The sequence below is a fragment of the Theropithecus gelada genome, chromosome 3 (assembly GCF_003255815.1).
Source record: "Theropithecus gelada isolate Dixy chromosome 3, Tgel_1.0, whole genome shotgun sequence".
Taxonomy (NCBI): domain Eukaryota; kingdom Metazoa; phylum Chordata; class Mammalia; order Primates; family Cercopithecidae; genus Theropithecus; species Theropithecus gelada.
The window spans coordinates 105,820,379-105,846,251 of NC_037670.1; the positions used below are offsets into that span (position 1 = coordinate 105,820,379).

Sequence of the window (25,873 nt, forward strand, 5' to 3'; positions counted from 1 at the left end):
AAGGTTCAATTTTTGGGCCGTCGGCTGTCGTTATCTAATTTGTATTGGTTCCTCCTATCCATGAGCATGGAATGTTCTTCCATTTGTTTGTGTCCTCTTTTAGTTCATGGAGCAGTGGTTTGTAGCTCTCCTTGAAGAGTTCCTTCACATCCCTTGTAAGTTGGATTCCTAGGTATTTTATTCTCTTTGAAGCAATTGTGAATGGGAGTTCATTCATGATTTGGCTCTCTGTTTGTCTGTTATTGGTGTATAAGAATGCTTGTGATTTTTGCGTATTGATTTTGTATCCTGAGACTTTGCTGAAGTTGCTTATCAGCTTAAGAAGATTTTGGGCTGAGACAATGGGGTTTTCTAAATATACAATCATGTCATCTGCAAACAGGGACAATTTGACTTCCTCTTTTCCTGATTGAATACCCTTTATTTCTTTCTCCTGCCTGATTGCCCTGGCCAGAACTTCCAACACTGTGTTGAATAGGAGTGGTGAGAGAGGGCATCCGTGTCTTGTGCCAGTTTTCAAAGGGAATGCTTCCAGTTTTTGCCCATTCAGTATGATATTGGCTGTGGGTTTGTCATAAATAGCTCTTACTATTTTGAGATACATTCCATCAATACCAAATTTATTCAGAGATTTTAGCATGAAGGGCTGTTGAATTTTGTCAAAGGCCTTTTCTGCATCTATTGAGATAATCATGTGGTTTTTGTCTTTGGTTCTGTTTATACGCTGGATTACATTTATTGATTTGCGTATGTTGAACCAGCCTTGCATCCCGGGGATGAAGCCCACTTGATCATGGTGGATAAGCTTTTTGATGTGCTGCTGGATTCAGTTTGCCAGTATTTTATTGAGGATTTTCCCATTGATGTTCATCATTGTGAAAATGGCCATACTGCCCAAGGTAATTTATAGATTCAATGCCATCCCCATTAAGCTACCAATGAGTTTCTTCACAGAATTGGAAAAAACTACTTTAAAGTTCATATGGAACCAAAAAAGAGCCTGCATTGCCAAGACAATCCTAAGTCTTTCAATCTACTCATCTGACAAAGGGCTAATATCCAGAACCTACAAAGAACTCAAACAAATTTACAAGAAAAAAACAACCCCATCAAAAAGTGGGCAAAGGATATGAACAGACACTTCTCAAAAGAAGACATTTATGCAGCCAACAGACACAGGAAAAAATGCTCATCATCAATGGCCATCAGAGAAATGCAAATGAAAACCACAATGAAATACCATCTCACACCAGTTAGAATGGTGATCATTAAAAAGTCAGGAAACAACAGGTACTGGAGAGGATGTGGAGAAATAGGAACACTTTTACACTGTTGGTGGGACTGTAAACTAGTTCAACCATTGTGGAAGACAGTGTGGCGATTCCTCAAGGATCTAGAACTAGAAATACCATTTGACCCAGCCATCCCATCACTGGGTATACACCCAAAGGATTATAAATCATGCTGCTATAAAGACACATGCACACGTATGTTATTGCGGGACTATTCACAATAGCAAAGACTTGGAACCAACCCAAATGTCCATCAATGACAGACTGGATTAAGAAAATGTGGCACATCTATACCATGGAATACTATGCAGCCATAAAAAAGGATGAGTTTGTGTCCTTTGTAGGGACATGGATGCAGCTAGAAACCATCATTCTCAGCAAACTATCACAAGAGCAGAAAACCAAACACCACATGTTCTCACTCATAGGTGGGAATTGAACAATGAGAACACTTGGACACAGGAAGGGGAACATCACACACCAGGACCTGTCATGGGGTGGGGGGAGGGATAGCATTAGGAGATATACCTAATGTAAGTGACAAATTAATGGGTGCAGCACACCAACATGGCACATGTATACATATGTAACAAACCTGCACGTTGTACACATGTACCCCAGAACTTAAAGTATACTTAAAAAAAAAAATAAAATAAAATTTGTATTGGGACCAGGCAGTGTTGCAAGAAAAGGCTAAATGCTTTGGCTTTATGCTTCCCTGTAAGGCAAGTTTGGGGAGTTTATGAAGGAGACAGCCCAGTGTAGAGGATGTAGGAATGTGGGATTGTTTGGCACCCATGTGAACTGGTGAGAAGAGGCCGATGATGTCTGTTTTGGTTCTAGGCATCCCCAGACAAAAGACAGAGACCCAGAATCCTCTTTCTAAAGAGGATGGTCAAGCTGAGAAGAAACTAGGCATCCCCAAGATGTCTTCTAGCTTAGTCACACTGGTCCTTTGAGCCAGGACAGCAGACCTGAGTTTCCCAGGTACCATGAGAAAGCCAGGGGAGGGCAGCCCTTAAAAGTCAGCTGGATTAGTGTGTGATGTTGGATGTTCTGGTTGGAATCAGCAAAGGGCCTCTTGGAGTGGAGCTGTGCATGTGTGTGGGAGAGGGAGGGAGAGAGGGAAAAAGGGAAAGACAGAGGGAGAGAAGAGAGAACGAAATACTTGTTGCAGGTGGTTGGAGATGGATTCCTGAGACCTGAGGGTTTTGAGGGCTCACTGGAGAGTAGCCGCAGCCCGAGCCTTGCAGTCCCCTTCAGGTTAGTTGTCCTTCTCATGCAAATGGCTTGAAAAGTGAAGTGAGAGACAAGACAGGGTGGGCGGCCAGAGACTCTCAGGATCCAGCAGGATGAGCAGCTGCTGTCCATTGTTTCCTGGGTTGCAAGAGAACCTCTACTTCTGACACCCATCATGGGTTTTGGCATGAAATGTAAGAGTTAAAGAGGAAAGAAATACAGTCTAAGAGTATTTCAGGGTTCAGGGTGAAAGAACTTACCACAGGCTTGGAATGTTTCTGTGTGGGGGAGAAGTTTATTGCAGGGTTGGAATGTCTCTGGTTCGGGAGGGGTTTATCTTATGGTTGGAATGTTTGTGGTCAGAGATGTCATTTGTGGCTTATGGTCATGCTGACCTTAGCCATTAGGCTGATGCCCTTGGATTCAGGCAGTTTTGGATCAAGGTGAACTTTAAAATGGCAGTGCTTGTCCAAGATGGCGATGCTCCTGCTCTGTCAACTAGACTTTCTCCTGCTGAGTTCTATCTTTTGCCCTCTGCTTGTTTCTGTCTTATGTGAGGCTACAAAAAGCACCAATCTGCCTGCCGTGTAGGCATCCCAGAGCTGAGGATGACCTAAGTTCCTTCCCCAGCCAAATAATATGACAGATGACCTTATGCCAAAGAACTATTTACTAATAGTCTCTAAATTATTACTTTTCACAGGTATTTTCACTGTACTTATTTTGACAACAGAAATGAACCACTTGTGGATCTCTGACCTACCCTGAGTCACATCCTTTAAACTCTTCTATTGCATTGCAGGAGAGATCTTTTCTTTTACCCTTCTAGGTTCTGTGGCTGGGGCCCTGTAAACTAAATTGACAAAAGATCATGCCTCAGCCTCCTGAGTAGCTAGGATTATAAGCGTATGTCACCACACTTGGCAAATTTTTGTATTTTCAGTAGAGACAAGGTTTTTACCATGTTGCCCAGGCTGGTCTCGAACTCCTGGACTCAAGTGTTCTGTCCCCTTTGGCCTCCCAAAGTGCTTGGATTAAAGGTGTGAGCCACTGTGCCTGACCCAATTTGCTTTTCTTATAAGCAAAATGGTTACATCAAGCCTGCATGATATTCCCAGAAGCAAAAGTATGGACACCAAGGGTTAAAACATGAAAGAATTTTATAAAGTCAAGATATTACTATTGCAATAAAGATCATCATAAAATATAGAACTATAATAAAATACCAGGAAATTTTTAGCTCATTTTCCCTTTAGCACTAAGCATATTTTTAACCTTTTCCAAACATATCAGTCATGTTCCTATTTTTGAAGAACTCGGAGGGGCAGATGTGTAATTACAGTGATATTCTGAGTAGTCCTTCATGCGCAAACAACAGCTTCAACAACCAGAATCTTATAATTAACGACAAATCCTCAGCCACAACTCACAGAAAAGTGGGATTAGGACCAAGTAAAGCACCAAAGGATCAGATCTTCATTGAAAAAGTAAAAAAGCAACACCCACATATATCTTTATTTCTATTGGTACATTCATTTCTGAATTTTCCATTCACATATTGTACTGAACACTCCCAACACAAAGTTGACATAGGTAAAGGAGAGAAAGTCACAAGGGAGAGAGCCCTCTTACAAATTAAGACATATCTAGTCATTGGGAAGGGAGTCCTTCCTCCACTCCATTCCCACCACCATCCCAAGCCTCACCATGGAGTAACCTATTATCTCCACTTTCTCCTTAAAAAACAAAAACAAAAACAAAACAAAAAACCAACAAAAAGGGTCTCACTGTGTTGCCCAGGCTGGTCTTGAACTCCTGGCCTCAAATAATTCTGCTTCAGCCTCCCAGTGTGCTGGGTACAGGCATGAGCTATCATGCCTGGCGTCTGCCACTTTCTTTACTGTTAATAGGATCCATGAATACTATAGTGAAAACCACAAGAAAGAAGAAAAACAACAAACTGGTTAAAAATAAGCGCAAAATTACCTAACTGAATAAAATTCACTGCTCTATCATAATAGACTCTGTGTGTCTTAAAAATGAAATCAGATTTCCAAATATTCAAAAGAACTTACAAATTCTATCAAACTTACAGATATGTTTATTGGACTACTTCCCCTTGTTAGACTGAGAGAAATAGGAATCATTTATCCAAATTCTTCACATCACATTGATTAATGAATGCTTTCATTTATCTAACCATTATCTATCCAGTGAGGCTGTGAGCAAGTCACAATGTTAGGCTCAGGATGGGGGTTGGGGAGAGAATTGCTCAGAAACTTTACAGTCTGATGGATGCTAGTGATTTCTTAGGATCTTGATTATGATGTTATCAAAATCTATCTACATTTTTAAAGAATTCCATATCACCTAAGGGACCTCAGGAAACCAAAGGCATGCATACTATGGATCCTCCATATTTTCTAATTCTTTTATTCCTTTGGAAAAAGCTGTCTATAGAGAAAGATCTTATTTATTACTGGTTAATTTCAAAAAGGTTTTGAGGTAGCAGCAAAGGGTCTCCAGCTACAAGCTGAAAAAAGGAGAACAGCACAAGTGCAGTTAAAAAAAACAAAAACAAAAACAAAAAAACAAAAAAACTTCTACATAACCAGACAATGTACCAAGGCTACATCTGTCCCTGGAAAAAACTCAGTATTCCTGTAGGAAATCACCCTGCCATTCGAAAGCTTTGTTAAATATAGTCAGGCAGCAAAGCCTAGGCATTAAATCAGTAGGGCTGGTTTGTTGATTATTAATGGATTAAATTCAGGAAGACATCGTGTCCTCTAGGAAGGCCCCATCTACCCCTTGCCTATGTATCACCGTACTTTTTAATGCAGGCTTTATCTATATTGGGAAAAATTGTTCCCAGTTACCACTTCCCTGGTACCTTAGTGGTGCTGAGAAAAGCTCCCTGCATGGAGGAGCAAGGTAACACCCTACCATGTGATGCAGCATCGGTGGGGTGGGGTAGGTGAGGAGAACCACTTTGGGGGCTATTTTTGGGACTCATCATGGACAAAACAGATCCTTTGCAGGTCAAGAAAAATAAATAAATGGTGTTGGGGATGGGAAAAGAGAGACACATGAAGAAACATTAGAAGGATTCTCTGATTTTATTTGAATGCATGTTTTCTTATTGCTTCTAAATCCAGAATGAGTTTTTGTAGGCTAGCTGGCTCTTCAGTTCTCCAGTAATGAAAGTGAGATGGAATACTAGCCAGTTTAGTTAATCATTGATTTTACTGAATATTCATTGTGCACCTGCTGTGTGCCAGGCTGGGAAACAGCGGTGAACAAGCCAAGAAGGTCCTCTTCTGGGGTGGGGTGGGAGGATAAACATTCCAATAGCCAGCATCCTGATCATCTCGATAGGCCCTTGACTGATGTATTCAACATTTGTTGGTGTGTTCTTGGCCTCCCATCCACAAACTCTACTTATATAGGACATGACAATAGGCCACTTATTCTCAACTCCCTGGACACTTAGTCTCAGCCATGTTGTACTTGCTCTTCTTAATCATCCTCATGGTCTCGCTTTCTGTCTCATTCACTCCTATGTATTGTCTGCAACAGAAGCACAATGAGCAGTTTTTTTAGGATTTAACCAAGATCTGAGGCCTGAGGTTCTAACCCTGGCCTTTTCATTTTCGTAGACTTCCTGGCTCAACCATACCCCTTACTTTGCCCAAGCTTTGCTATAAGCCCTCAGCTCTTATACATGCCTCTCCCAGCGTTGACTTGTATATACACTCTCCTGCACCTGCTCTCACAACTGACCAATAGGTGACTTGCAGCACATGTACCCATGCTGAGAAATGTCAATGTCTGACTTCCTCTTTGCCTGCAAGCCTTGGTGGGAGTGATGCCCATCTACCATGCTCCAAAAAATCTCAGCCCTATTGAAATTATTCTCATGTGAACAACTGTCCTTTTTAAAAACCAGAGTAATAAGTTATTAGATACTTGGATCTAAACACCTTAGGAATGGTGAAGTTGTAGAAGACAAAGCCCCTAACCCCTATACTTGGGCATGTACTAGCTGGAACAAGTTTGAGATTGTACCTTGAGTTGGAACATTTGTGAAGCACTGCCCTGTCACAACTCTAATTTGTTATTACCACCTGCAGATACTGTTTAGGCATCATATATTACTCTAATAATTACTACTACCTGCATATAAGGTCATTTTACCCTAAGGTAAAAGTAAATAGTTGACAATGATTGATGAGCAATCCTGGGTAGTGTTCTTTAAGAGATAAGACCAGAGTGGCAAAGATTTCCTGCCTAGCAACCCCTCCCTTTTATTAACAGGTATTGTGACTTGTCTTGGGTTTCACTTCCTACTCCCTTCCTTCTATTCCTCACTCAATAATTTAGGACATTTACCAGTCTGCAAGAGAGTTTGAAGGGGAAAACACTATCCTAAAGGGCTATAAATGAAATCAAAGGCATGGTCTCTGGGGAGCTTCTCTATGTCAAAGAGAATCAGAACCTCTGGGTACTTTGATCTACTGGGAAGATCAGACAGATTCATGAAGTAGACAAAAAGTCATGTAAAGCCACATAACAAACAAATGCAAATTGAAACTAAACCCCCAGTATGACTATAAATTCTGGAGAGACTTGAAATAGAGATGTAATACATAGATGACAGTAAAAGAAGGCTTGCTGGAAACAGAATCCTCTCAAGATGGTGGGTATGGTGCCTCTTGGCAGTCTGCACCAGCACAGCTGCCAGAAAAGAGGAAATCTGGCCAGGGATGCTACGAAAAAAAAAATCCAATGTCTGTGACAAGCTGTCAGACAGTCATTAGCATTCCCCTGACTGCAGAGGAGCTCAAATTTGAAGGTCTCGCCTGATCAAACACATTTTCTGAGTAATGAGTATTGAGCCAATCCTTGGAATAAAAAGCCTGTAAGTCTCCTTGGAAATACACTGCCATTTGGAACACGTTCATCTCCTGCTTGTGGGCATATCCCCTCTGGATCCGTTTGCTTTCTAAATTTCAGCTATTAAAATGGAAAGAAATGATTCGCTGTATCTAAGGTGGAACTAACATCTGATCCATGTTCGGTCTTCCAAACAGGGTAATAAAGGTGTTGGTAGTTCTGATGTAATAAATAGCACTTAAGTTGACCTAATAAATTTCTGAATAAGAAACGATTGTAATTGTAAAATGGGTAGTTTAAATAGGATTGATCATTTTTTCCTTTTGATAAATTTACCTACTGATATATTATGCATATGTTTTAAATATATTTGCTTTTTATTCAAAGAACAGAAATACCACTTTTTTCCACTTGTCCAAATTTTAGAAAGCTTATTCGTATCGCATATTAATGTTAACAAATATATACTCAGATTTCCTAAAGGAAGTCACTGGAAAAATGTCTGAAGTCTATACTTGTTGCACTATCAAAAATAAACACTAAGTTGACCTAAGGTAAGTTGCATCTATGAAACAGCATGATTCAAGGATGAGAACACCTGGGCTGCTGCCCATTCTTAGATTCTCAGGAGTCAGTAATTAATTCTCCATAACTCATCTTGGGTGTATATCCTTAGGAGCTGCTTGGATAACAAAGAGTTTTTTAAGAAACCTGCTGAGTGAACAGCATTGTTGGAGGTGTTAGTTCCTTATTCAGCTAATAACTTGGCTTCTAAGGGGTTACACCCAAACCCCAAGAGCTGTAAGAAGAATTGAATTAGTGGCTATAAGACTGTGATTGCTGGGGTGTGTATATCCTTGGACTTAAAGTCATAGAGGATTATAACATAGCAGTTCCTCCCCAAACAGATGTAAGTTCCTGAAAACACCCAGTGAAGTACTATTTAAGGCTGAAGAACTTAAAACCATACACAAAGAAATAGAAAGCACTTGGCAGACTCAGTTTATAAGTAAATTTTAAATCTCTTATATTTTAAGGTTTACTAAAATACAACAACAAAGACAGAACCCCAAATAGAAATTATGTTAATATTATTTTACATAAATAAGTGATTTATAGTTAATTTCCATTTTTCATTCTTTTGCTGGAAATTTAACTGGAAATCCCTGCATCATTTCAGTAAGAGGTATCTAGTTTCATTTTAAAAATGTCGTGGCTCAAGGCTTTCATCAGAAATCGTGTGTCATCTCCTTTTCAGCTCCTTCTGTCCTTAGTCATGCTGTTTTCTTCATCGTGGCTGCAAGATAGCTACTGCATCTGTCAGCATCAGGAGCACTCACCAGGCAGGAATTAGGAGAAAGAGCAGAGGGGAATAGCAACATGCTTTTCTTTCTGAGGCTTTGTCCCCTGCTGTGGAAGGAAAGCCTCTAGAACCCTATTCACCTGCATCTCATTGGTGTCACATCTGCCCCTTAGCCAAAGGGGGGCATCTAGGAAGTTAAATATTTCGAACTGATAAAATTTCTGCCCTAAACAAATAAGTATTTTGTTATTTCAGAAGAAAAGGAAAAAGGAATCCCATAGATAACTAGCCATATTTGCTGCAAATCTTTTTCTGAATTTGTAACTCAGGTTGTTGACACCCATCACCTACTTCCCAGCATCCCAGCTCTTCAGTACTTCTCTTTGCTCATATATCCTCACATGCTTTGGTTCTTAGGCCTTAGGTTATTTTACATTATCTTCTTTTATCTTTTCAGTATTCTATTACACATATCTCTATTCCTTTCCTGCCAACTTTCTCTGCTTCCTTTTGTCTATGACTAATTTGTTGTTTTTTTCTTTTTTTCTAAGTACCCTGATAGGAGCTGCTGTTAATCTAAAATTCTTTTGTTAACCAAAAAAATACGCAGAAATAAATTCATGTATACCCATTAGATATTTTATATCTAGTAAGTTTTATATCCATAAAATTTGTGTGAGTTTCCTAGGAGTTCCTCCCAAGGGGGTGGCACTCAGATAGGTCTTTGGTTATGGATGGAGAGCCATGAGCTCAGGTGACCCAGGCGACTGGGCCAAAGAGGCAGAGTCCTTGTGGAAAACAGGAAGGTCTAAGTGTACGGTCTCTGAGACTGGCAGGAGCCGAGGCAGTGTGGAGATTGGAAAAGGGTTGTATGAGGGACTTGTCTTTGCAGCATTAGTAAACATGCTGCAGTACTTTGATTTCTTGATAAAATTGTGAAAAAAAGTATATGCATCCAATACGGAATCTACTTTAAGCGCTTGTTGGAAGTAAGAAGGGGTGGGTGGCTGAGATACTGAAGTGAACAGCCAGACTGACCTAGACACAATGAGAAATGGAAGCATCAAGTCAGCAGAGGAGAGCCTCCCAGACATCTGCACAGCACGAGCAGTGTGGGAGAACTCCAGATGTCTTTGTTCCCAAGAAGCAAGCTCAGACACCCCACTGGACCCCTTGGGACCTGGGGATGAAACTGTGTGAGACAGACTTTCTTCTCGGGAGAAGCAGACATCTGGTAGAAAAACTGCCTTTGAATCTAGACAATCTTTCTAATTGCTCAACTCTAACCAATGCACACTTCAACAAAATGCTATACATGTAAGGATTTTCTACACTACCTACTTTTATGAAAATGAATCTGGTGCCCATTGGAATGAGAGAAGATATAATAACTGGACAACAACAAGGACAGTAAGGAGGGAGGAAGGCTGAGATGTCGGGTACAGGCCCCAACGTTTTTGAGCTAGACTAATTGCCAATGAAGAAGGAAAAGGAGCTGCCATTGACAAATGGATGTACAGGACTGCCAGCTGGAAGAACACTGGAGGGAAGGGATGACACTGAGCTAATGTATTGAATGTCAACATGCTGAGCCTTCAAGATCAAATAGCTCATGAGAAAATGCTTGCTTGAAATGATTCTATGTTCAACATGTGCTCTTACAATTTAGACAGAGTTACTACATTTGTTTTACATCGACAGTGATTATACAGTGCCCTAGCTTTTCCAGTTGCTTCGTAACACATATAGTTTATCAAAACCTACAAGACATGGTTTAAAATGAGAGAAAAATGAAAGCTTGCATTAAGTTTTGGTTACATTTAGATCAGGGCAGTGGGCTTTGTGTTGAGTTGCTGCTATAGGAACGGAACTTAAGTACCAGATCTTTGGAAAGCTGTGCTGAGTTTGAATTTTGAACTCTGGTCTTAATCATATGGCAATTGCATCATTTTTTTTCTCAAACTAGAGCTAGACTGATTGCCAATGAAGAAGGAAAAGGAGCTGCCATTGACAAATGGATGTACAGGACTGCCAGCTGGAAGAACACTGGAGGGAAGGGATGACACTGAGCTAATGTATTGAATGTTGACATGATGAGCATCATGTAAGCATCACGGACATAATGAAGAGAGGATATACTTTTTAACTAATTATAATTATAGAGTGAAAACACAACTAGAGTTTATTATAACCCTGAATTAATAATAACACATTAAAGTTATTGCCATATAAAAATAATATATACTCCTTTAGCTTTTGTTCCAAGATATTCAAGAAATAAGGACATTTCCCTTGGAAATAACTATATTCGTGTCAACATCAATTTCTAGTCCTTATTTTGATGTGTAAAAGTGAGAAAAATCTAAAATCACATAATCTTCACTGCTCTCTTTGCCATTTGTAGAAAATGCTAGTCAAGTTCTCAGAAATTCCTAAGCCTTTCTTGTTAAAATATATTCACTGAGTTGTAATTAAGTAAAAACAATTTATATAGAAGACAATCATGGATAGAATTGAAATTTTTGAAAACCAGTATCCTTCGTTTTTGCTTTTTTCTACATGAAATGTCTAGTGGAAAAAAATCCATAAAAATGAGTCACTCAATTGTTGCAAAGTATGTTGTCATATCAGTTGCAATGGTCATTTTTTTCATTTGGTTAAAACAGTTTCTCTAAGAAAAGGAAAATTATTTCAATGTGCTTTATCCCCCACTAAAATCTTCTTATAAGAGCAAATAATTTCTCTCTGGTCACACCATGTTCTTATTAGATCAATGTTTAGATGAATTAGTTGTGTTCATTTTCATGTTTCAATATAGCTACTTCATATGTTAGGTAAAGGATAAACTTTCTATTTCTTAAAATTGTCAACTATGGCATTATTTGGTTGTAAATAAGCAGACTTTTATGGCTTTCAAAAGCAAATATAATAGTTACAAATTTAACTTATACCACAATTGAGATATGCTCCTTTATTTTTATCTATAAATGTTGTGAACTTCTCTCTGAAATCTCTAGTAGTGGGGGGAAAAATCTCTAACTTTTAGCCCTATCTGGGTGAAATCTTAGTTCCAATTAGTAAGTAATCTCTTCAGATAATATTCAGCTCTTGGAGAAAAGACAGAAAAAGAGCCTTCCACGTTGTTGATCTTGAGTATCCCCACTGATTCTTCCCTAAGATAGCTTCTGTGGAGCTGGGGGGACAGGTGTGGTTTTTTATGCATCTTCTGGGTGGTGGACCTAATCCACCTGGTTGGTACTCGCCCAGCTGGCACCTGTGGCTGAATTCTGCGGCTGCTGCAGCATGCAGAGTGTCCATGAAGTCCCTGCCTGCAGGCTGTGGATTATCTTCATGCTCCCCTCTATTGTCCACACAAGCCTTAGCATTCTTTACATTCTTCCAGACCTCTTCTTCAATGCTGATGGTTGGGAATCATTAACGCAGTCCCTGAGAAGAAATCATTCTTTCTTTGCTCTTCATTTGGTTAGAGCTTGGACTCATCTGGGATAGGGTAGGGGTGGGAAGACTTTGTGGCCACTCAGTCATCTCATCTCTCCTTGACTGATTCAGCCCCGTCCTGGTTCCTCGAGGGCTACAGACACTTCTAATCCTGGGCCTGGTGACCCACTCTATAATGCTCTCTACAGGGCACCCCACTGCCACTATAACAACCCCCACTGGGCTACTCCCCACAAGGGACTCAGCAGCTGCAGGATCTTATATAAATACCACAGAGCCACATGGGGCAACCACAATCTTATCCTGACCTACTGTACTGCCAAGTGACATGGATTCTCTCTGAGTGGTGCAGAACAGCCTATGAGGCCGTCCCCCCCAGTCCCAAGGGGAGAACTAGGACAAGAGCAGCCCTACCCATCCCTAATTCTGCATTTTCCTCAGTCCTCTAAGCTGGGTAGGGTGGGGGTGGGGTAAGGTGGGTGGTGCTTGGAACACACATCATCTCTGTACTTGGCTTTCCTAGTTCTTCTTTTCCATTCTGCTTCCTTCTTCCACCATCCTTCAGGGAAAAAAACGGGTGGGTTGTCTATTTTGTAATGTCATATCTTCTGCCATGTAGCAGCAGGTCTTGAAGCTTTGCTGTCATAGGGAGCAAAGGTTTCTCCTCTAGCCCACAGGAGAATTCCATAAGCTGGATTCTCCAGGCTCAGACTGTGTTATGTTAAAGAGGAGACAGAGTATTTGGGAAATCTCTCAAGGAAATAATCTGACTTGAAAGTTTTTTGTTTTTTTTTTTGTTTTTTTCCCTGCATAATCTTATTTTTTAATGCCAGAATCGGAAAAATATAGTATTTTTGCATTCTTTCTTTCTTCAATTAGATGGGCACCCAAGACAACTTAAGGGAAGACTACCCTCTCAGAAGGATGAAAGAGAGAAGTGCTTCAGTAATTTTCATAACTTTATCTAGCTGCAAAATAAACATGTTGCAGTGGGGAGCCACCTAATTTCTATATGGAAATGGATGTGCCAGCTTACCAATTCCTTTAAAAAAAATCATGAAGAGGCAAAGTTTTGGCTCTTTCTCTTGGTGGAGTTTTTGTTACCTTATAAAGAAGACCGAACATTGTTTGTTTTTGCAGGTAAACTTCTTGCAGCAAGTGCACAATAGTGCATTATACAAATAGCTACTCATTTTTATTTATTTTTATTTTATTTTGTATTCTAGGCAGCAAAGCTCGATGTTTTACCAAGCATAGCAGGAGGTACCCTCAGTAAGAATTGATCCACACACATGAAGTATTAGCTAAGGTTTCAAAAAGAAATCTTATGAGATTGGACACATTGATTCCTTTCGTAGTTAACTGAAGCAGTTCACAAGAGAAGAATTCATATATGCTCTCTCCCTTAGATACTGCAAAAATAACAACAGCTGACTACAGCCATTAATATCACTTGGCGCATCAAGCTGAATACCTAAAGGGGAATAGGTTTTGCATTCTCTATAACTTGCTTCTAGATATCCTGGTTTTTCACTTAAATTTTAAAACAGATCTCATAATTAAATAACATGCTGAAGCTTGTTTGATACATCCCCTTTCAATGCAATTAAAGAAAAAATGTCAGTGCCACCAAGTTCACCAGTCACAGGGGCCACTTTTGCTAGGCATATGAATTTTCCACTTGATCAGATGTTGGTATCCAGAGTTTTTCAAGTCTCACAAACTCACATGTCCTCAATGCTTGGCTACGATCAAATCCCTCCCTGTGTGTTCATGATAACAAGTATATCTTCTCACATGAAAAATTTAATGGGCCAGGCGCGGTGGCTCACACCTGTAATCCCAGCACTTTGGGAGGGCAAGGCAGGTGGATCACGAGGCCAGGAGTTCAAGACCAGCCTGACCAATATGGTGAAACCCCGTCTCTACTAAAAATACAAAAATCAGCCGGGCGTGGTGCTGCGTGCCTGTAATCCCAGCTACTCAGGAGGCTGAGGCAGTAGAATCACTTGCACCCGGGAGGCGGAGGTTGCAGTAAGCAAAGATTGCGCCACTGCACTCCAGCCTGGGTGACAGAGCGAGGCTCCGTCTCAAAAAAAAATTTTTTTTTTAATACCAGAGTTTCAATGTTTGACGTAATAAGGTGCATAGTTCATTCGCACTGCAGTTGGTACGTTCCATCCCTACTTGCCAATGTAAGAGTGAAGCTGGAAACACCACAGGAGTTATTGGGGAATAAGAGGCCATCAGTCCCCACAGTGTGAGGAGCCTTCTGGGATCTTGCAGTTGCCATTGATTGAACACCCCCTCATATGTTCAAAGCCATGTGCTGTAGGCTATGGACAGCCCTGCATGAAGCACACAGCTGGGTTTCCCCATCAAGGAGCAAAGAAGCCCCCAGTTCTCTGAGACTCATCATCTATATAGTGTGAGAAATAAAACAAAACTTGGGGTCGGGAAATAGAATGATGCTATATTTTCCCATAAATTCTTCCAAAAGTGAATTGTCAATTGCAACTCAGCAGGAAAAATGTCAGTATTAGTGTTGGGCAAGAGACCAATTCAGATTCAATAAAAATCTTCAATTCATTATAAGACATTTCCTCTAAGGTAATAACTAGTCCTTTTCATGTTGGAACAGTTACAGAAACTGAGTTCTGACTCCTTTGTTTTGTTTTTTAGTTTATAAAAATTTTGCCTTAAGCAACACCTGTTTAGTGAATCTGGAAAAACCAGTCTTTTATTTATTTATATATTTAATGAAATGCCGATTCTTTTTGCAAAACATTAAACCGGGGTATGAAGATAAAAGGGTAAAACAAAACAAACAAACAAAAAACCATGTTCTCTGATGCATTGTCATAGTGAATGCATATTAAATCTCTCTATATTAGTGACTGTACAGTATATAATATGTAATATCAGTTACACATCTCCATCTGAAGGAAATTAAATCCTAATAATACAACAGGAACCCACAAAGTTCACTTTTTCCTTTTAAATGGCAGAATGTTGTTTGTTGAGAGTAAATAGCTACGTCTCTGTTCCATTTAGTCTTCATAGAACAGATGTGTCTGAGGCTGGTTTTAAAGAAGAGTGTATCAAGCATTGTTGGGAATAAACTTGGGGAAAAGTGCACAGGAATAAATTTGGAGAGAGCTGCTTCACCCTGTGACCTTTACAGAAGTATGTCACTGTTCTGTGGTTTGGGTTTTGTCTGAGAAAATGAGCTAGCGATATATCCCAGGTGTCTCACAAGACACACATTCCTAAAGTATAAGGGGCCTTCTGTGATCTTGTAGTTGACATTGGTTGAATACTCCCTATGTTCAAAGCATTGTGCTGCAGGCTATGGGTAGGCCAATGAACAAAAGGGACGCAGCTACTCTCTTTAGGGAGCCCACACACAACTTTCCATCACTTTCAATCACTTCCAAAATGAGAACTATCAGAGATGACTTAGGGTTATGGTGAAGGTAAAAGACACACTAAATGGGAAATCTGGAAGCTTCTTTAGACAAACCGATTGTGTCTCTCTATATATCTAGATTATTAAAGTGTGTTCGGATACAGAGTTAACATATTTCTGAAAAGTTGTGTAAATTGGTTGTGGTGAGCATTTTCAGAAACCCCTGACCTCCCATATCATACTTTGTTCTTTGAAATTAATGTGAAAAATGAACACTATCTTGGCTTTCCTTTCTTTCTCTCATTTCTCCCCATATACCTATTATTTCTGATTTATTTGTAAAATAAATATGTGCTTTAAAGATTGGGTTTTTTTTTTTTTTCCTTAACAAAAAGCTTGTAGACATGTTTTCTTCAGGTTATTTTCTTAGTTATTATTTTCTGCTATGTCTAATACCAACATTGCCACAGGGAGTGTGTAAAAAGGGAGGAATGCAGGTGTTTTTCTATTTGTTTTTAGTACCATAGAGTGGAAAAAACATGGACCAGTTAGAAGCAGCTTCATCACTATCTGTGTAGGTGACCTTAGAATGCGGGTGACTTAGACTTCAGTGCGCAAAGAATTGGATTGTTGTTAATGCAAATAACCCAGTCCTCAACACCAGAAATTCTTTCTTGCGTTTAAAAGTAGTCCTGTACACAGTTAGAAACGCTTTTAGCTGCAAGTAGTAAAACAGTAAATAATAACATCTCACATAATAAATCTCTTAATAATGGTTCTAGGGTTGATGCACCTCAACAATGTCATCAGGGTCCCCGGTTCTTTCTTTTTGTCCTACCTTCTCAACATTTTAGCGTTTCACCCAGTCATCTCAACTTATGGCCAGAGATAACTGCTGCTCCCAGTGACACAGTCTCTCACATGCTCAAGGAATGGCACCAGACAGCTCTCCTGTGTACTTGTATCTTTTTTCAGAAGCAAAAGCTTTCTCAAGAACTCCCCACTCCTGGTGGAGTCTCCTTATATGTTTTTGGCTGATTCTAGCTGCAAAGAGATGGAAATGTATTAGGGTTCTTCAGAGAAACAGTAGGATGCAGATATATATAATGAAAATAAGATTTAATATGATAAATTGGCCATGCAGTTATGAAGGTTAAGAAGTCAGTCCCACAATCTGCCATCTGCAGAAAGCTGGTGGTGGTGTTACCAGAAAGGGGTCCTGATGCAGACCCCAAGAGTGTTCTTGGATCTCCCACAAGAAAGAATTTGAGGCAAGTCCATAGAGTAAAGTGAAAGCAAGTTTATTAAAGTCAAGAAATAAAGAATGGCTACTCCATAGGCAGCGCTGCTGCAAGGGCTGCTCAGCTCCTTATACTTATTGTTGCCTCTTGATTATATGCTAAACAAGGGATGGATTATTCATGAGTTTTCCAGGAAAGGGGTGGGCAATTCCCAGAACTGAGGGTTCCTCCCCTTTTTAGACAATATAGGGTAAATTCCTGACATTGCCATGGCATCTATAAACTGTCATGTCCCTGGTAGGAGTGTCTTTTAGCATGCTAATGCATTATAATTAGCGTAAAATGAGCAGTGAGGATAACCAGAGGCCACTCTCGTCGCCATCTTGGTATGGGTGGGTTTTGCCCAGTTTTTTTACTGCGACCTGTTTTATCAGCAAGATCTTTATGACCTGTATCTTGTGCCCACCTCTTATCTTATCCTGTGACTTAGAATGCCTAACCTCCTGGGAATGCAGCCCAGCAGGTCTCAGCCTTATTTTACCTAGCCCCTATGCAAGATGGAGTCACTCTCGTTCAAATGCCTCTGACAGCGTAATTCAGTCCAAGTCCAAAGGATTGAGAACCAGGGGAGTTGATGGTGCAAATCCCAGTCTAAGGACTAGAGATGATGAGATGACCCAGGTCAAGAGATGAGGCAGGAAAAAGAGGGCAAATTCCTCCTTCCTCCACCTTTTGTTCTATTGAGACCCTTAATAGATTAGATGATGCCTACCCATGTCGGGGAGGACAATCTACTGAGTCTGTTGATTCAAATCCTATTGTTATTTGGGAACACTCTCATAGACACACTTGGAAATAATGTTTAATCTGGGAACCCCATGGCCAGTCAAGTTGCTCCATGAAATTAACCTTCACAGGATGGTATTGGGAAAGAGAAATGTGATAACATGACTAGAGCTGAAAATTGAGACAACCATGGTTTTTGTACCCTTTGGCCAGGCATGTGGCCATCTGAGCACACCTGAGGTCCTGTTGTAAGTGAGGTAGTAGAGGATGGCTGTTAGGGACACAATATCAGTGGCTACCACCACCCTGTGGGCATCTGATGCTGGTGTCCATTAACGACACTTTAAACCATTGGTTGCCAAACATCTGGGTTTTATCAGAATCATCCAGGAGCTTTCATAAGTGCAAGAGGTCTGGGCCTCCCTGATTCAGTGGGTCAGGGTTGAGGCCTCAGCATCATGACTTTCTAAAAGCTCATTAGCTTAAAAACAAAACAAAGCAAAGCAAACCTCAGGTGATTCGGTGATTCTGGTGCACAGCTAGGATTGAGAACTTACTGGACCAATCATTTCATTTCTCCGAATAGCAGTTAGAAGCCCATGGAGATAACATTGGGATAATAGTAGTGTTTGTCACAGAGGGCAAGTGTGAGGTATAAATGGTTTGGTATACATAAAGTTGAAGCTTAAGCCAGCACATAATAGTTTTGGATCTCAGTCTGCCTTCCCCTTATGCCAGATGCCAGATGGTTTTAGAGGCAGATTCCAGTTTCTTCCAAAGAAAGTGTTTTTCAAAAATAGTGACAAGTAGACTTGTTTGTCTTAGCTACTGTACTAGTTCCCTATTGCTGCAGCAACAAATTACCACAAACTTAGCAGCTTAAAACGACACCAGTTTATCATCTCACACTTTTGTAGGTTACAACTCCAGGCAGGATAGGTTGGGTTCTACTCAGAGTCTCACAAGCCAAAATTGAAGTATTGTTGGGCTTTTCCCTGGAGGCTTGAGTAAGAATCCACTTCCAAGCTCATTGAGAATATTGGCAGAATTCCATCCTTGTGGTTTGAAGACTGAAGTCCCTGTTTTCTTGCTGGATGTCAGCTGGGGTCCTCTCTCTGCTCCTAGAGGCCATCCACATTGCTTCTCATGTGGTCCCCTCGATCTTCAAAGCAGCAACTCTTTAACTTCCTCTTCTGCCCCTCTTTGGAAAAGCTAATTTTACAGGCTTATGTGATTACACTAGGCCCATGCAAGCACACTCCTTATTCTAAGGTTAATTGTACCTTATAACATAATCATGGAAGTGATATCTCAATCTTCACAGGTTCTGAGGATTAAGATGGGACATCCCTGAGGGCATTTTCAGAAATTCTGCCTACCATAGCTGTTTGTCCACTTCCCTGTTCAGCACCCTTTTCCCCCAGTGGCTCTCATTCAGCCTTCAATCTTATCAGCTGGTAATTACCAATCTCCAGGTGAAGTATTAGCACATATCATGTCTTTCACTGCAGCTCCATGTAGGTATAATCATATCCTATGTTGGGCAAAAACCAAGGCGCAGGAATGATGGCAATTTCACTTGCTGCATTTGTGGGTCCCATGGACATAGAGGAATAGCAGGCTGACCTGACCTTGAGAGGTTCGGGGCCTCAGGTATTCAAGCCTAGGATTTCAGTTAGACACAAAATGAAAAACAGCAAGAGGAGATGGGTGAGTGACACTGACAGGTAAGCACTTCTGGAGTTCAGAAGTTGTCATGAATAAAGATGATTTCAGAGCAGATAGGTCTGGGAAATCTTTCCACGGCCACTCCAATCACACTGCACTGGCAGCCACCCACTTCCCTCCTTCCTAAGCTCAATTCTCCTTTTCACAGAAGCCCAGATTGGTTCTGGCAGATCTGAAATTACTGTTTTGGAGCAAGGAATACCTTGTAGTTGTCCAGAGAATTTTTTGGCAGTTCTTAGGCCAATATTATTTTAGTCTGCTTTTCAATCTTCAAATTGGAATTGTTTAAATATTGAAAATCAAGCCAGGCACACTGGCTTATGCCTGTAAACCCAGCATTTTGGGAGGCTGAGGCAGGAGGATTGTTTGCGCTCAGGAGTTTGAGACTAGCCTGGGCAACATAGGAGACCTCGTGTCTACAAAAAATTTTTTTAAAATGCTGGGCATGGTGGCACATGCTTGTGGTCCCAGCTGCTCAGGAGGCTGAGGTGGGAGAATCTCTTGAGCCCAGGAGTTTGAGACTGTCGTGAGCCATGATTATGCCACTGCACTGCAGCCTGGGTGACACAGTGAGACCCTGTCTCAAAATAGAATTAGAAAAAAGAAAAACGACCAAACAAAAATCAAAGCACAAAGAAATCTACTGGAAATGGGAGAGTCTGGGATAATCTTGAAAAACCAAAATGAAAAAAATTACAGGTTTGAAGACAGAAGCTGTAGATGAGCTTCATGGTCACTTTTTTCAAAAACTGTCATTCTATAGGGAACACTGTGGTATGTGGGCCAGTCCCCACTTCAAGTTTGAGGCACCCATTCTTCAGCTGCTGGGAGTGTTGGCAGCTGATGACCCTCAGCTGAGGTCTTCTCAGGGAATTAAGAGGAGTTGGAGAGAGCCATCTTGTCCAAGGTCATGGCTCCTCCCTCCTACCTTGTCCAAGGTCAGTCCTCCTCCAATGACTGGTAAATATTGGGGTAGCAAGGACAGACTCAAGTAGAACAAGACTGAAGGGCTATCCTGGCTGCACAGTTTCCCTGAGGAACTGGCTTAGGCCTTTGCTAGGACTGCTTAATGGTCCAGCTTCTCCCTCTACCCAATTCTGCTCCCTCCATTTCCCCATAGGCGTCAATGTCAAAGGTACTATGGGGTATCCAATCTTTTGGCTTCCCTGGGCCACAATGGAACAATTGTCTTGGGCCACACATAAAATACACTAACACTAACAATAGCTGATGAGCTTAAAAAAAGAATTTTTTTTAAGAAAGTTGACAAATTTGTGTTGGGCCACATTCAAAGCTGTCCTGGGCCACATGCAGCCCACAGGCTGTGGGTCGGACATACCTGGGTCCTACCACCTTCCTGTATGCTCATCTGTGGCTAGCAATAGAATTGAACAAGTCTCATCAACCTTGAGTATAGACTGTTTGCTAGAGGCCTTCAACACGTGTGCCTGTTTGTGTCCATGCACACATGTCTGTTTTCATGTTAAATTGGTAATAAATGGACAAATGATCTAACAGTTTAAAATATGATTGGAAAGTAAATTGTTTAGATTTTAGAATCCCATCACAAGCTTCAATTTTTCTTTTTAAAGTTTCAGTTTCATCCCCGCAAAAAAAGTTCCAAAAGTGAACAATTGAAAGGTGAAAATTAAATTTCAGAGAGGCCTTAAGTATGTGAACTTCATTTTGTTCAATGATGCACTAGAGGTATCTGCATTTGAGCACAGTTGTGATGAGGGGTAGATTGTCAGCCATAGTTAGTTATCCAGGATATGGCATTTACAAAATAATGGCATTGTGTCAAAGTTCAAATGAATGCCATTTAAGAATGCCTCACTATCTTTGGAAAAATGGCTCAAGGAAATTATTCCTCACAAATCCATCTTAGTTCTCCTGAGTAGTTGGTTGGGGTAGTGGGGAATGTGGCCTGGAGAGGTAGCTCTGATGAAGTGCTATTCCTCAGGTTGTAACTGGGCCCTTCTGTAGAGCAGCAGGTGCCCTGACTCACTGACCTCCAGTGGGGATCTTTTAAAGTGTTAATTTGACTGAAACTGACATGCTGATGCTAAGCTAGTATTAGAAAACTTCCCAAGAGAAAAATATATAGTATGTAAGAATAGGACAAGGTGGAATCAGTCTGGATATTAAGACACGTGAGATTCACATATGTAAGTATCCACTTGTTTCATGTCCCAAGATATCCAATTCTATAGATATTTTCTAGGTCTTCTGATACCTTTGGTTTTCATGGAAGTTGGGATAGTTTGAAAAGAGCACTCCTTAACTCAACCTTAAACAGTTTAGGGCATCAGGTGCTCTTGAATGTGGTGGGAAACTAATAAAGCCAGTTGTGTATGAGAGGTGAGTGGAAGGTTCTGGTTTCCTGTGATATTACATCTTGGGTAAAATGTATCTTGGAGACCAGGCCACCTTTGTAAAATCAACAAATTGGCCACAAGATTAAAAATTATGACTCAGGAGTCATGAACCCAGAGGTTACAAGATTACTAACCTCCGCAATTGCTCCTATAGATAACATTACTATTGTAAAACCTAAGATTGGTGCTTGAGATATGTTTTAGACCCTGCATTCTGATGGATCAGCTGGCACCACCCAGACTGGTAAACTGACTCATCTGGTCTTACGGCCCCTACCCAGGAACTAACTCATGTCTGCCAAATTGTCTTTAAAAAACCCTAGCCTCCAAATTTTGGGGGAGGCTGATTTAAATAATAGTAAAATTCTGGTCTCCTATTTAACTGGCTCTATGCATATTAAAATCTTTCTCTATTGCACTTTCCTGTCTTTAAAAATTGGCTGTATCTGGGCAGCAGGCAAGATGAACTGGTTACAATCTCATTTGATTCTTTAAGGATAATCCTTTGCTAAACTCTTTGCAGAGACTTCTTTACCTCACTATGATGTTGGTCAGCAGAAGGTCGGTGGGGTTCTTAGATTTTCAGTTGTGTATTGCCACCATGTGGGGCAGCATAGATTTTATGGCTTCCATAAGGTGTAACAGATTCATTCATCCTATTCAAAAGGCTACTGACATATTCCTGCCAAAGATAGAATTCAACCAAAAATAACCAGAAAATGTAACTGAATACCAAAAAAATAAGACAATAGACCTAGACCAATAGGGGATCTTGATAATATGACTATCCAACATGGATTCTATAATGATTATGCTTAAAATGTTTAAGGAAATAAAAATTAAAATTGAGAACACTGGCAGAGACCTGGAAATATAAAAAAAATAACCAAATGGAAATTCTAGAATTGAAAAATTTGATAAATGAAATCAAGAACTCAATAGATGGGCTTAATAGAGAACAAATACTACCAATAAAACTCTATCTTTTTGAGACAAGAGTCTTGTTCTGTTGCCCAGGCTGGGGTGCAGTGGCGCGATCTTGGCTCACTGTGATCTTCACCTCCCAGGTTCAACTGATTAGCATGCCTCAGCCACTCAAGTAGCTGGGATTATAGCTGTATGCCAACACACCTGGCTAATTTTTTTTATTTTTAGTAGAGATGAGGTTTCACCTTGTTACCCAGGTTGGTCTCAAACCCCTGGGCTCAAGGGATCCACCCACCTCAGTTTCCCAAAGTGCTGGGATTACAGGCGTGAGCCACTGCGCTTGGCTGCCACAAAACTTTTCATTACAGAAGTTACTGAGTGACCTCCCCCAAACTCTACAAATTACCACGTAAAGCTTAGCCTCCAAATGGCAAGCTCATTCGCCCTGGACAGTTCATGGCTTTATCTTTGGTGAATGGGCATTTGTTGTCTCTGAGATATGTTCTTTACTTCCAAGTCCTTATCCTTAATCGGTCATTTTGGATTGACATGTCTGAAAAGTATCATCAGATCTCTGTAATAGTTAAGTTGGAGGAGCCATCTCTATACACTGAGTTCCTGGGGGCAGGATTATATCTTTTCCTCTCAGCAATCCCAGGACCAGCAAAATACCTGGGGGCAAAAATAAGTCATTCCTACGAATGTAAGAATAGGACTTGAAGAGTAGAAGGAAAGTGAGGGAAGGGTTAATGACAAAGACTTCAAAAAAACCAAACCCTAGGTCAGAGCCTGGACTAAGCAACACTTTAAAGTTGCTTCTCCTGTCAAAGCAGTTTCTTCTGTCTGTGCTTCCCCTAGTTCCTCACCACATCCTCAGTCTGGCTAGTCCTCCCTTCATAATGACAGATCAGAAGATCCTTACTGAAAGAAATGGTGTTTATTCTCTGTGAGAGTAATATGTAAGTGGGAGATTTCACTCAAGACCTGACTGGTGGTGATGGAGTAGGGGGTTAGTCTTTTTCCACTTCTCTAATGGTAATGTTTTCTCCCAACTCACTTGCATGTTTACAGCAAGCTTAAGTGTACACCTAAATTTTATTCAATGGAAATTATGGGGAAATGCAATATGCAATTTAAGTAACTCTGGTTACTTTGACACAACGAAAATACTGAAGCAGAAAAAAAAGGGATGAACCAAGTTGCTGACCTCTTCCTGCAAGCAATGTAGTGAGGTAGAAAATGGGATCAATGTACTTGTGTTCCCTCAAGATATATCTCCCTTCTCCATCCAAACTGTTGAACTAAATGAAGAGTGAGGTCCTTGAGGAATGAGTTTTTCCCTCTGTTTTGTTAATGGGGGAGGCTAATATTCCTAAAAGATAGCTCTAAAATGTTGTCAAAACAGTCAAGAGTTAACAGCAATTGTCCATGTCTCTAGAAGCCTGATTGTTACTTGTCAAATTGCTTCTGGTGTTCTTTCCCATATGAAAGAGTGGGGTGACTGACTGGCTATTAGGGCAACAGGGGATTTTATGTTTTACCACACCTCAGCCTCCTGGGGGTGATTTTGATTTATATTAAAGCTGACAAAATGAATCAAATGCTTGCTGACCTTGTATATAGGGAATAGCTTGGGTTGGCTCTTAAGAGAGATTACCTATTGGAGAGGTGAAAGAGAAAGTTACCATGAACACTCCTGATTTTAATACATCATGCCATAGGATGAAGTTAATTTTTAGCTCCCTTGAGAGGAAACAACTACCATCCTGCCGCACAGTAGTCTGGAGAAAAAGTGTCAGTTGAAAGGAAACCTCTACTTTCTTTAATTTCATTAAAAAATAATCTCATTGATGCCAACAACTGTGCTTCTGGGTAAAGTCGCTGGTTCACATTTTCAGTTTCAATTTCCCTTGCTTCTCTTGCTTCAGTTCAGTAGCAACAGGAAGTTTGGGTAATTCTGTATCATTCAGATGTGAAGAGGAAGAAAGAAAACCCTTTATAAACACATCCTGATGAGTGAGTGTCAGAAAATTCTATGCAGAGATGTGGAGTAATCAAAGAGCAAATTCAGAAAATATTCTTTAAGTTTAGGATTTGTAGACTACTGAATTATAAATTTATACTGATTAATACATAGCAAAGGTTACATTAATATAGTAAATCAAGAACTTATATTATCTTGAGGTGACTGACCCTATAATGAGGTCACTTATAAATCGATTTTATGAGCACATAACACTTCATCTCTTTCCACCCTCTAAGTCTGTATATTATTAAAATACAAAAAGACTAGACTTGATGTGTTTTGAAACTTCAGACGCAGGTTGAGTTCCACCACTCAGTTCTGCTTCACTTGTTCTTACTCCAAGTCACTCGACCTCTGAACACGTTTTTCATTTGGTCAATTTATTTGAGCATTTGTCCAAGTAGCCTGAGGTGGGTCTAAGTATAAGACATGAAATAGCTTAACATGGCAAAGACTGTCAGACTTTCAGATAGAAAAAACAGTTTACTTAAGAATCTCAGAAATAGCTGGTCACGTCTAAGTTAGGGTCCCTAAGAAAATACAGGTGATTTCACTTAGTATTTCCCCCATTCCTTTCCCCGTTCCATTTCTGAAATAAAGATCGATTTGTAAGGAGCTAGTTTTAAAAAGGAACATAATATGAGGAAATATTTGTAAAGTCACATTCTGTTAGGTTTCAAGGCTGATTCGTTTAACAAGCTGACCACAGCCCTAAGATATGCTTGAAACCCTTAGTGCAGGGAGACAAAACAGGAACAGGGCTGAGCCTGATGCGGCCTCATTTGGGTTTGGTTGCTGCCCCATTTGTAAAAACAATACAGACGGCCAGGCGCAATGGCTCACGCCTGTAATCCCATCACTTTGGGAGGCCCAGGCGGGCGGATCATGCGGTCAGGAGATCGAGACCATCCTGGCTAACATGGTGAAACCCCGTCTCTACTAAAAATACAAAAAATTAGCCGAGCGTGGTGGTGGGCGCCTGTAGTCCCAGCTACTCGGGAGGCTGAGGCAGGGGAATGGCATGAACCTGGGAGGCGGAGCTTGCAGTGAGCTGTGATTGCGCCACTGCACTCCAGCCTGGGCAACAGAGCAAGACTCCGTCTCAAAAAAACAAAAACACAATACAGTCTGTGAAACAGACAGTTGTCTCTCAGTATCCTTGGGGTACTGGTTCCAGGACCCCCTCTGA

General features: G+C 40.6%; 1 long non-coding RNA gene across 1 annotated transcript; it reads right to left on the reverse strand.

Moving 5' to 3' along the window:
- Positions 1 to 5,633: 5,633 nt before the first annotated feature.
- Positions 5,634 to 24,317, reverse strand: LOC112621046. Its single transcript, XR_003118647.1, has 3 exons — positions 24,271 to 24,317; positions 16,437 to 16,642; positions 5,634 to 6,101 (listed from the first exon to the last, which is right to left on the reverse strand). It is a non-coding gene; the product is annotated as an uncharacterized LOC112621046 (long non-coding RNA).
- Positions 24,318 to 25,873: the final 1,556 nt, after the last annotated feature.